The sequence below is a fragment of the Delphinapterus leucas genome, chromosome X (assembly GCF_059928025.1).
Source record: "Delphinapterus leucas isolate spDelLeu-1000000601 "Yukka" chromosome X, BTC_Dleu_Yukka2, whole genome shotgun sequence".
Taxonomy (NCBI): Eukaryota; Metazoa; Chordata; class Mammalia; order Artiodactyla; family Monodontidae; genus Delphinapterus; species Delphinapterus leucas.
In genome coordinates, this window is record NC_143150.1 from 63,697,220 (window position 1) to 63,708,049 (window position 10,830).

Genomic DNA, 10,830 nt, shown 5'->3' on the forward strand with positions numbered 1-10,830 from the left:
CCTTTTTGATCCACCTCTTAGAGAAATGGAAATAAAAACAAAAATAAACAAATGGAACCTAATGAAACTTAAAAGCTTTTGCACAGCAAAGGACAACATAAACAGGACAAAAAGACAACCCTCAGAATGGGAGAAAATATTTGAAAATGAAGCAACTGACAAAGGATTAATCTCCGAAATGTACAAGCAGCTTATGCAGCTCAATATCAAAAAAGCAAACGACACAATCCAAAAATGGGCAGAGGATCTAAAGAGACATTTCTCCAAAGAAGACATACAGATGGCCAACAAACCCATGAAAGGATGCTCAACATCACTAATCATTAGAGAAATGCAAATCCAAACCACAATGAGGTATCACCTCACACCACTCTGAATGGCCATCATCAAAAAATCTACAAACTATAAATGCTGGAGAGAGTATGGAAAAAGGGAACCCTCTTGCACTGTTTGTGGGAATGTAAATTGGTACAGCTGCTATGGAGAACAGTATGCAGGTTCCTTAAAGAACAAGCAGTAGAACTACCATATGACCCAGCAATCCCACTACTGGACATATACCCTGAGAAAACCATATTTCAAATGAGTCATGTACCACAATGTTCATTACAACTCTATTTACAATAGCCAGGACATGGAAGTAACCTAAGTGTCCATCAGCAGATGAATGGATAAAGAAGATATGGCACATATATACAATGGAATATTACTCAGTCATAAAAAGAAACAAAATTGAATCATTTGTAGAGAGGTGGATGGACCTAGAGTATGTCATACAGAGTGAAGTAAGTCAGAAAGAGAAAACAAATACTGTATGCTAACACATATATATGGAATGTAAAAAAAAATGTTTCTGAAGAACCTAGGGGCAGAACAGTAATAAAGACGTAGATGTAGAGAATGGACTTGAGGATATGGAGAGGGGGAAGTGTAAGCTGGGATGAAGTGAGAGAGTAGGATGGACAAATATACACTACCAAATGTAAAATAGATAGCTAGTGGAAAGCAGACACATAGCACAGAGAGATCAGCTCGGTGCTTTCTGACCACCTAGAGGGGTGGGATTGGGAGGGTGGGAGGGAGACACGAAAGAGAGGAGATATGGGGATATATGTATACGTATAACTGATTCACTTTGTTGTTAAGCAGAAACTAACACACCATTGTAAAGCAATTATACTCCAATAAAGATGTTAAAAAATAATTTAAAAGGATAACCAAAAATAAATAAATAATGGAAATATGGACAATAATTCAATAATAGTAGAAATCTTTATCATCCCATTGACATCATTGGACAGATCATCCAGACAGAAAATCAATAAGGTGACAGAGGTTCTAAATGACACAATAGACCAGTTGAACTTAATGGATATCTATAGGGCACTACATCCAAAAAGAACAGAATGCACATTCTTTTCAAGCATGCATGGGATGTTTTCTAGGATGCACCACAGAGTAGGTCAGAAAACAAGCCTCTAACAAATTTATGAGGATAGAAATTACTTCACGTATCTTTTCTGACCACAGTGATATGAAACCAGAAATCAACCACTCTAAGAAAAATGGGAAAATAGTAAACACTTAGGGGCTAAACAGCATGTTACTGAAAATCCAATGAGACAACCATGGAATCAAAGAAGAAATCATAAAATACCTCAAGACACATGAAAATGAAAACAGAACCTCACAAAACCCATGGGATGCAGCAAAAGCAGTCCTAAGTATGAAATTCATAGTGATACTTAGTGGTCTTCATCAAAAGATACATAGTGGTCTTCATCAAAAAACAAGAAAAATCTCAAATGAGCAACCTAAGGTACTACATAAAAGACTTAGAGAAAGGAGAACAAATAAAACCTAAAGTCAGCCACAGTCTTCGTAGAGAGTTGCCACGGTTTCCTGCTTCAACATTGCTTGGACAGAACAGAGCCAGCTCTCGCCACCACCTTGCAGCACACTCCAAATGCCCCAAGGTCCCCGCTGCCACTCCAGTGCTGCACAGCCACCACCATCACCGCCAACACTGCCTCTCCTCAGCCACCCACCATGATGACCATGTTCCCCTCGCAGGTGCATCAGAACAACCACCAGTACTCAGAGGCCACCATCAACTGCCAGATCAACATGGAGCTCTATACCTCCTACGTCTTCCTGTCCATGTCATACTATTTTGACTGTGACGATGTGACTTTGAATAACTTCACCAAATGCTTTCTTCTCCAATCTCTTGAGGAGCGGGAACATGCTGAGAAACTGATGAAGCTGCAGAACCAACTGGGTGGCGAAATCTTCTTTCAGCATATCAAGAAACCAGACCATGATGACTCAGAGAATGGGCTGCACGCAGTGGAATGTGCACTACACTTGGAAAAAAGTGTGAATCAGTCGCTACTGGAACTGCACAAGCTGGCCACTGACAAAAATGACCACCATTTGTGTGACTTAATTGAGACTCATTACCTGAAGGAGCAGGTGAAATCCATCAAAGAATTAGGTGACCATGTTAACAACTTGCATAAGATGGGGGCCACCAAACGTGGCATGGCAAAGTATTTCTTTGACAAGCACACCCTGGGAAACACTGATAACAAGAGCTAAGCTTTAGGTTGGCTTTCCATAGCCAGAGGGGTGACTTCCTTTGTCACCAATGCAGTGCCTGCATATTTGGGTTACTTTTACCTTTTCTATAAGTTGTACCAAAACATCTACAAGTTCTTTCCTTAGTACTTTCATTCCTTCAAATAAAGTAGTTTGGTACTCACCCCCACAAAAAATACCTAAAGTCAGCAGAAGGAAGGAAATAATAAAGATCAGAGATGAAATAAAATAGAGTTCAAAATAACCATAGAATAGATCAATGAAACAAGAGCTGGTTTTTTGAAAAGATAAACAAAATCAACATACCTCTACCCAGGCTCATCAAGAAGAAACACCCTCAAAATAAAATGAAAGAAAAGAAATAACAACTGATACCACAGAAATACAAAACTCATAAAACAATACTATGAGCCATTATGTGTCAACAAGTTGGACAACCCAGAAGAAGTTGACAAGTTTGTAGAAACAGAAAGCTTTCCAATACTGAGTCAAGAGGAGACAGACACTTTGAACAGACTGATCACTAAAAGTGAAATAGAATATGTAATAAAAAAAAAAAAACTCCCTCCAAACAAAAGTACAGGACTGATGGCTTCACTGGGGAATTTTAACAAACATACAAAGAACTTATAGCTACCCTTTTCAAACTATTACAAAAAATTGAAGAGGAGGGACCACTCTCAAATTCATTCTATGAAGCCACCATAACCCTGATAACAAAACAAAAGACACTACAAAACAGAAAATTACAGGCCAACATCTATTTTTAATGAATATAGATGCAACAATCCTCAACAAAATATTAGGAAACAGAATCATACATCAAAAACAATACATAAAAAATACCATACACCATGATCAAGTTGGATTCATTCCAGGGTTGCAAGGATGGTTCAACATAAGCAAATCAATCAAAGTGATATACCACATTAACAAAAGGAAAGACAAAAGCCACATAATCATCTCAATAGATGCAGTAAAATCATTTGACAAAATTTAACATCCATTCTAGATAAAAACTCTCACTGAAATGGGTATAGAGGGACCATATCTAAACATAATAAAAGTCATTTATGACAAAGCCACAACCAACATAATACTCAACAGTGAAAAACTGAAAGCCTTCCCATTAAAGCTAGGAATGAGGCAAGAATGCCCACTCTTACCACTCCTATTCAACATAGTATTGGAAGTCCTAGCCATAGCAATCAGACAAGAAAAAGGAAAAATATATATCTAAATTGAAAGGAAGAAGTAAGACTGTCACTATTTGTAGATGACATGATACTTTACATAGGAAACCCTAAGGTTTCCATACAGAAACTATTAGAACTAATAAATGAATTCAGTAAGGTTGCAGGATACAAGGTTAATATAAAGAATTTGTTACGTCTTTTACACTAACAATGAAATTTCAGAAAAGGAAGGTAAAAAACCAAAAATCCCATTTAAAATCACATGAAAAAGAAATACCTAGGAATAAATTTAACCAAGGAGGTGAAAGACCTGTATGCTGAAAACAGTAAAACATTGACGAAGTATATTGAAGATGATTCAAAGAAATATAAAGACATCACATGCTCTAGGATTGGAAGAATTAATATGGTTAAAATGGCCATGCTACCCAAAGCAACCTACAGATTTAATGCAATTCCTATCAAAATACTCATGACATTCTACATATAACTAGAACAAATATCTTAAAATTTATATGGAACCACAAAAGACCAAGAATTGCCAAAGCAATCATAAGGAAAAAATAAAGCTGGAGGCATAACCCTTCCAGACTTCAGACTATACTACAGAACTACAGTAATCAAAACAGCATGGTTTTGGCCCCAAACAGACATATAGCTCAATGGAACAGAACAGAGAGTCCAGAAATAAACCCGCTCACCTGTGGTCTATCTATGTCAAAGGAGGCAATAATATACAATGGAAAAAAGACAATCTCTACAACAAGTGGTGTTGAGAAAACTGGACAGTTACATGTAAATCAATGAAATTAGACCACTCCCTCACACCATATATAAAAATAGAATCAAAACAATTTAATGACCTAAATATAAGACATGACACCATAAAACTCTTAGAAGAGAACATAGGCAAAACATTCTTGGGTATAAATTGTAGCAATATTTTCCTAGATCTGTCTCCCAAGGCAAAAGAAATAAAAGCAAAAGTAAGAAGTGGGACCCAATCAAACATACAACTTTTTCAGAACAAAGGAAACCATCAATAAAATGAAAAGACAGGGCATCCCTAGTGGTGCAGTGGTTGAGAGTCTGCCTGCCGATGCAAGGGACACGGGTTCATGCCCCAGTCCGGGAAGATCCCACATGCCACAGAGTGGCTGGGCCCATGAGCCATGGCCGCTGAGCCTGCATGTCTGAAGCCTGTGCTCCGCAATGGGAGAGGCCACAACAGTGAGAGGCCCATGTACTGCAAAAAAAAAAAGAAAAGACAACCTACAAAATAGGAAAAAATATTTGATATTTGCAAATGATGCAACTGACAAGGGCTTAATATCCAAAATATACAAACAACTCATAAAACTCAATATTGAGAAAATGAACAACCCAATCAGAAGATGGACAGAAGACCTAAATATACATTTTTCCAAAGAAGACATACAGATGGCCAACGGACACATAAAAAGATGTTCAGCATCATTAATTATTAGAGAAATGGAAATCAAAATCACAATGATATATCACCTCACACTGGCCAGAATAGCTATCTTCAAAAAGTCTACAAATAATAAATACTGGAGAGAGTGTGGAGGAAAGGCTGCCCTCCTACACTCTTGGTGGGAATGTAAATTGGTGTAGCTGCTATGGAAATCAGTATGGAGTTTCCTTTAAAAAACTAAAAATACAGCTACTATATGATCCAGCAATCCCACTCCTGGGTACATATCTGGAAAAAATGAAAACACTATTTCGAATAGATACGTGCACTCCATTGTTCATCACAGCACTATTTTTTTTTTTTGGCTGCACTGCACAGCATGCAGGATCTTCCCTGACCAGGGATTGAACCCATGCCCCCTGTAGTGAAAATGTGGAGTCTTAACCACTGGACTGTCAGAGAAGTCCATAACAGTACTCTTTATAATAACCAAGACATGGAAAGAACCCAAGTGCCCATCAACAGAGGATTGGCTTAAGAAGATGTGATATATATATATATATATTATATATATATATAATATATATATTATATATATATAATATATATATATTATATATATATATGCACACATACACACACACACACACACACACTGGAATATTTATCTGCCATAACAAAGAATGAAATATTGCCATTTGCAGCAACATGGATGGAACTAGATAATATCATACTTAGTGAAGTAAGTCAGATAAAGACAAATATTATATTCTATCACTTATATGTGGAATCTTAAAAGTAATACAAATGAATCTATATATGAAACAGAGGCACAGACATAGAAAAAAAACTTGTGGTTACCAAAATGGGGGGTGGGGTGGGATAAATTCAGAGTGTGGGATTAACAGATACAAACTACTATACATAAAATAGGTAAGCAACAAAGATTAACTGTATAGCACAGGGAATTATATTCAATATCTTGTAATAACCTATAACGGAAACATGTGAAATACAAATATGTATTTGTATATATAATATATATCTAAATCACTTTGCTGTATACTTAAAACTAACACAATGTTGTAAATCAACTGTACTTCAATTAAAAAAAAGAGAGAAAATCTTCAGGATCTAGAACTAGGCAACAAGTCTGTAAACCTGACACCAAAAGAACAATCTGTAAATGGTAAAGTTGATCAATTGTACCTCTTCACAATTAGAAACTTTTGCTCTGTGAAAGACTCTCAGAAGAGAATGAAAAGACAGGCTACAGACTGGGGGAAAGTATCTGTAAATCACATATCTGACAAAGGACTTGAATCTAGACAAATTGGTAATTGCCAAAGGTTACATTTGGAAGAGAGTATAAGTATAAAGAGAAATTTCTTTGGGGTGATAGAACAGTTCTGTATCCTGATTGTAATGGTAGTTACACAAATTTCAACATATGATAATTTTATAGAACTATACACAAAAAATAAAGGAATAAAGGGAGGAAAGGGTGTCATACTATGGGTTTGACATTGTATATAAGTTACATAAGATGTCATTGGGGGAAGCTGGGTGAAAGGTACATAGCATTTAATCCATACTGTTTTTGAAAGTTCTATATGAGTATGAAATTATTTCAAAAAAATTTTTTAAAGTTCCAGTCTGTCAAGAGATGTGCATTCTAGTCTGAGTTGTCTAAGGTAAACTCTCTGAATTCCAGTTTCCTCAACAGTAAAATGTAAAGAATTTTATTTGTCATACCTATCCAATAAAAGTGTTAATAATAATTAACAATTGAGAATAAAATTGATATGAAAATACTCTGAACTGTTATGTTTTGTACAAATGTACTTTTTATGCCCTAATGACTTCGTTTATGGAAATACCTAATTCCAAGAACTGGATGTCTCTTGACATTTCTACTCCAAATGTGAAATACGTTTTCTCTCACTCAAGTTTTTGTTTAACAAGTATATCATATAGAATAAATTCCACTTGACTAGGGAGGTGGGAAATTCAAGCAAGAACATAATGTTTATTTCTTTGGTACATTTAAACTTTATTTCAAATCACAATCAGCATATATTTCAAAAAGCCATCACTTATTAGGCAGGTATAATTTAACTAAGTTATACATGCAAGGATTTCTGAAATCAGATGTGGGGAATGTTTATGTCAGAATTGTTTTCCCCTTAAGAAAACACAGCTTGCTACTAATTAATTAAATAACTGATGCAAACATTCTAAAAGCTGAGCTACTTTTCTGCACTAGCTCCTCCCTTTTGTGTTGTTTTAGCTTTTATTTTGTGAATTATGGGAAAATGTTTGGTATACTTGGCATACTTGGTATACTTGTTATTGTGTTACTTTAGATTAAAATTTATGGCCCCGGGCTTCCCTGGTGGCGCAGTGGTTGAGAGTCCGCCTGCCGATGCAGGGGACACGGGTTCGTGCCCCGGTCCGGGAAGATCCCACATGCCACGGAGCGGCTAGGCCCATGAGCCATGGCCGCTGAGCCTGCGCGTCCGGGGCCTGTGCTCCGCAGCGGGAGAAGCCACAACAGTGAGAGGCCTGTGTACCGCAAAGAAAACCTCCAAAAACCCCCCAAAATTATGGCTCCAACTTGATCCATCCCTTGTGTAAACACAGTCATAAAAAAAAATACATTCTACAAGAACTGAAACTTAAGCCAAATATTCCTTTAAATCTTTGTTCAGCCCTTTTCCTACTGGACTGTGCTGATTCCTGAATTCAGACTTGAGGGCTGAAAGCCAAATAAGTCAATCATTTTACTTGGAGGAAAATAGACCCCTTGAGCATCAGTGGCAGAACTTATTTTCTGACTAGCAATTCATTCACAAGAGCAGGTTTCACTTTGTGACCTAATTTCAATGAGTCTATTAAACTTATTACAAATTTGCAAAAAACTCAATGTTTCTAAATATAATTTTGTAATAAATAAAATAGCTACATAATAATGGCTTTCTTTTTAATTAATGAAATTACAAAAGTTTCCACTCCATACCCTCATTAGTTTGTCTGGATTGCTGTAACTGCACTAAATTTAATGTATGTGTCAGCGAAACTCCTCAGGTCTTCTATTGCCCATTTTCAAATGAAACTTCTCTTGCATCTCAAATGTAACATAAAATATCAAAAATAAAACATTAATACATCTATATAACATATTTACAGTTGAGATCATCTCAATAAAATATTTCCATCTTTTATTAGAATATTCAACTCTCATTTACATACAAGTGGTATTACTATCCACTATAATTTTATCATATTCTAACTGACCTCATGGATGAGTTTTTCAGTTATATTTCCAAACTTATTTGCCATCACTCCCTTTTGTGATTACTCATCACATCCCCAACATGCCTCAAACTTCCCCTTGTCTGGAAAGATACTTTCTCCCTTACTCAGATACTTAGATATTACTAATCCTTCAGAACCCTACTTAAAAGTCTTTCTCTGCTCCCTTTCATCCTCACCCAAATTAGAAATAAATCTTCTGCACTCTGTAATTCTCTAAGCATTATAGATACATGTATATTGTCTTTGTTTTTTGACTATGATTCTCTCAAGGAAGGGAATACCTTCTTCATCTCTGTGTCTCTTATTGTACCTAGCAGAGTGCCTAATACAAAATAGGAACACAACAATTGCTTGAAAATGAAAAAAAAAAGTCACTCTTTTAACCAAGTTCATTATTTTTATGATGGCAGAAGCTAGAATATAAAGGCCTTTCTCTACCAATAGTGATATATGAACTGGCAAAGAAATGCCAGTACAGGGTGAAATATAAAGTTGTGATATAATTATTTTAAAAAATATTCCCAGAACATAAAATTTTTATAATAGAATGGAAATTCAAAATCATATTCCAAAGGCACATAGAAATTATTTTGGGATTACTTAAGCCATTCCTTCCCTCTGTTAGCATGAATAACCAAGAAATGGCCACAAAACCTATAACCACACCATTGAATATAATGCAGAAAAGACAGCAATACTCCCATTGAACCAAATCAAACCTGACCAATAGTTTTAATATCTCTGTAAACAAATAACCCTTCCATATCCAAATTGAACACACAACAAAACTAAATCAACATAGAATGATTGATAATGCAATTGCAGTTTTTATGCTGTTCATAGAAAATTTCACCAATAAGCAAATTTATATTTAAAGTAATGAAACTAAAAGTTCCAGTAAATACCGTATGAATTTTACTTTGAAATTTATTTTTTAATTATTCCATAAAAAACAAGATAATTCAGTTAATAATGACAGATATTAAAGAAATAACATTATACTAAATGAAATAAGTCAGACAGAGAAAGACAAATACTGTATGATATCATTTATATGTGGTATCTGAAAAAGAAAACAAACTAATGAATAAAACAAAAAAGAAGCAAACTCACTGATATATAAAACAAACTATTGATTACCAGTGGGGAGAGGGAGGGGAAGAGCAATATAAGGGTGTTGGGGATTATATGAAATCATGTGTGTGAAACTTTTGAAAATTGTAAAGCACTATAGAATTTTAAAAATCTTTCATTCAAAAAAATTAAAAATTAAAGGAATAACTGAATCGTTTAGAAAATTTTGACTTTTAAACATGCAATTATATTTTCAAACTGTCACCTACAGTCACTCTGGACTGATTCAGAATAGGTCTTTGAGTAGGCTTCATCAAAGTGAACATTTAACAGCTCAAGCAATAGACCTTAAATGAAGTTCACATTCTACCAGAGAACATAGAGTGACAGTGACAGAGAAATGCTGTGACTGAAATGTAACATGAATGTTTTAAAAAACATCAGATTTATATCTAAATGAGTGTTATTACCTTCAAAAATTTTGCCTTGGGTTGTGATATACATGCTAAAACTATTTTTCCACTGCTCAAAGCATTTCAGAAACCCTCTTCAGGAATTGCTTCCAGATTGGGTTACCCATCTTTTTTCAACTGATGATGTAGAAATTTGGCTACTGCTTTACTAACACTTTTAGCTGTTCCATTAACAGAGTGTAGGGCAAGGTCTGGTGAAAGAAGAAAAAAAACAGCAGACAACCAGATGAATATGTGTAACTTTCCACTAAGAAGGATAGGGATAATTGCATTGTGGAGCATGTTGCTGCAAACTAATTTGCAAATTTGTTATTAGTTAGTGTCCTTTGCACTTGACAGCCTAGTCAAACTCCAGTCAGCTATACCAAATTTCTAGTGTTGCTGACTTTTTTCTAGGGATACAGAGAAATAGTCTCTTTTTATGTGATTGGCCAATTGACTAGAATGATAGCTGATCATTTATCACCTCTATTTTACTATCTGTGACTCAAACAAGAGCTTTTAAACTTTCTTAGAAATGGATGATACCTTAATTAAACGTTAAATGGTTTGTACAAAGAGCAGTTCCACATTACTAGAAGTTTTCAAATGAAGATTAGACAACCACTTGACAAGGATATTGAAGAGAGCATTTCTGCCTGAGGTGGAGAATTGTATCATATGAACTTCAAGATTTCTTCCAAATCTGAGACTCAGTGATCTTCTATTCAATTTAGTATTTATTAATTTTTCT

At 35.3% G+C, this 10,830-nt stretch overlaps 1 pseudogene; it reads left to right on the forward strand.

Moving 5' to 3' along the window:
* The first annotated feature begins 1,859 nt into the window (after positions 1-1,859).
* Positions 1,860-2,740, forward strand: LOC111178178 (ferritin heavy chain pseudogene; annotated as a pseudogene).
* The last annotated feature ends 8,090 nt before the right edge of the window (positions 2,741-10,830 follow it).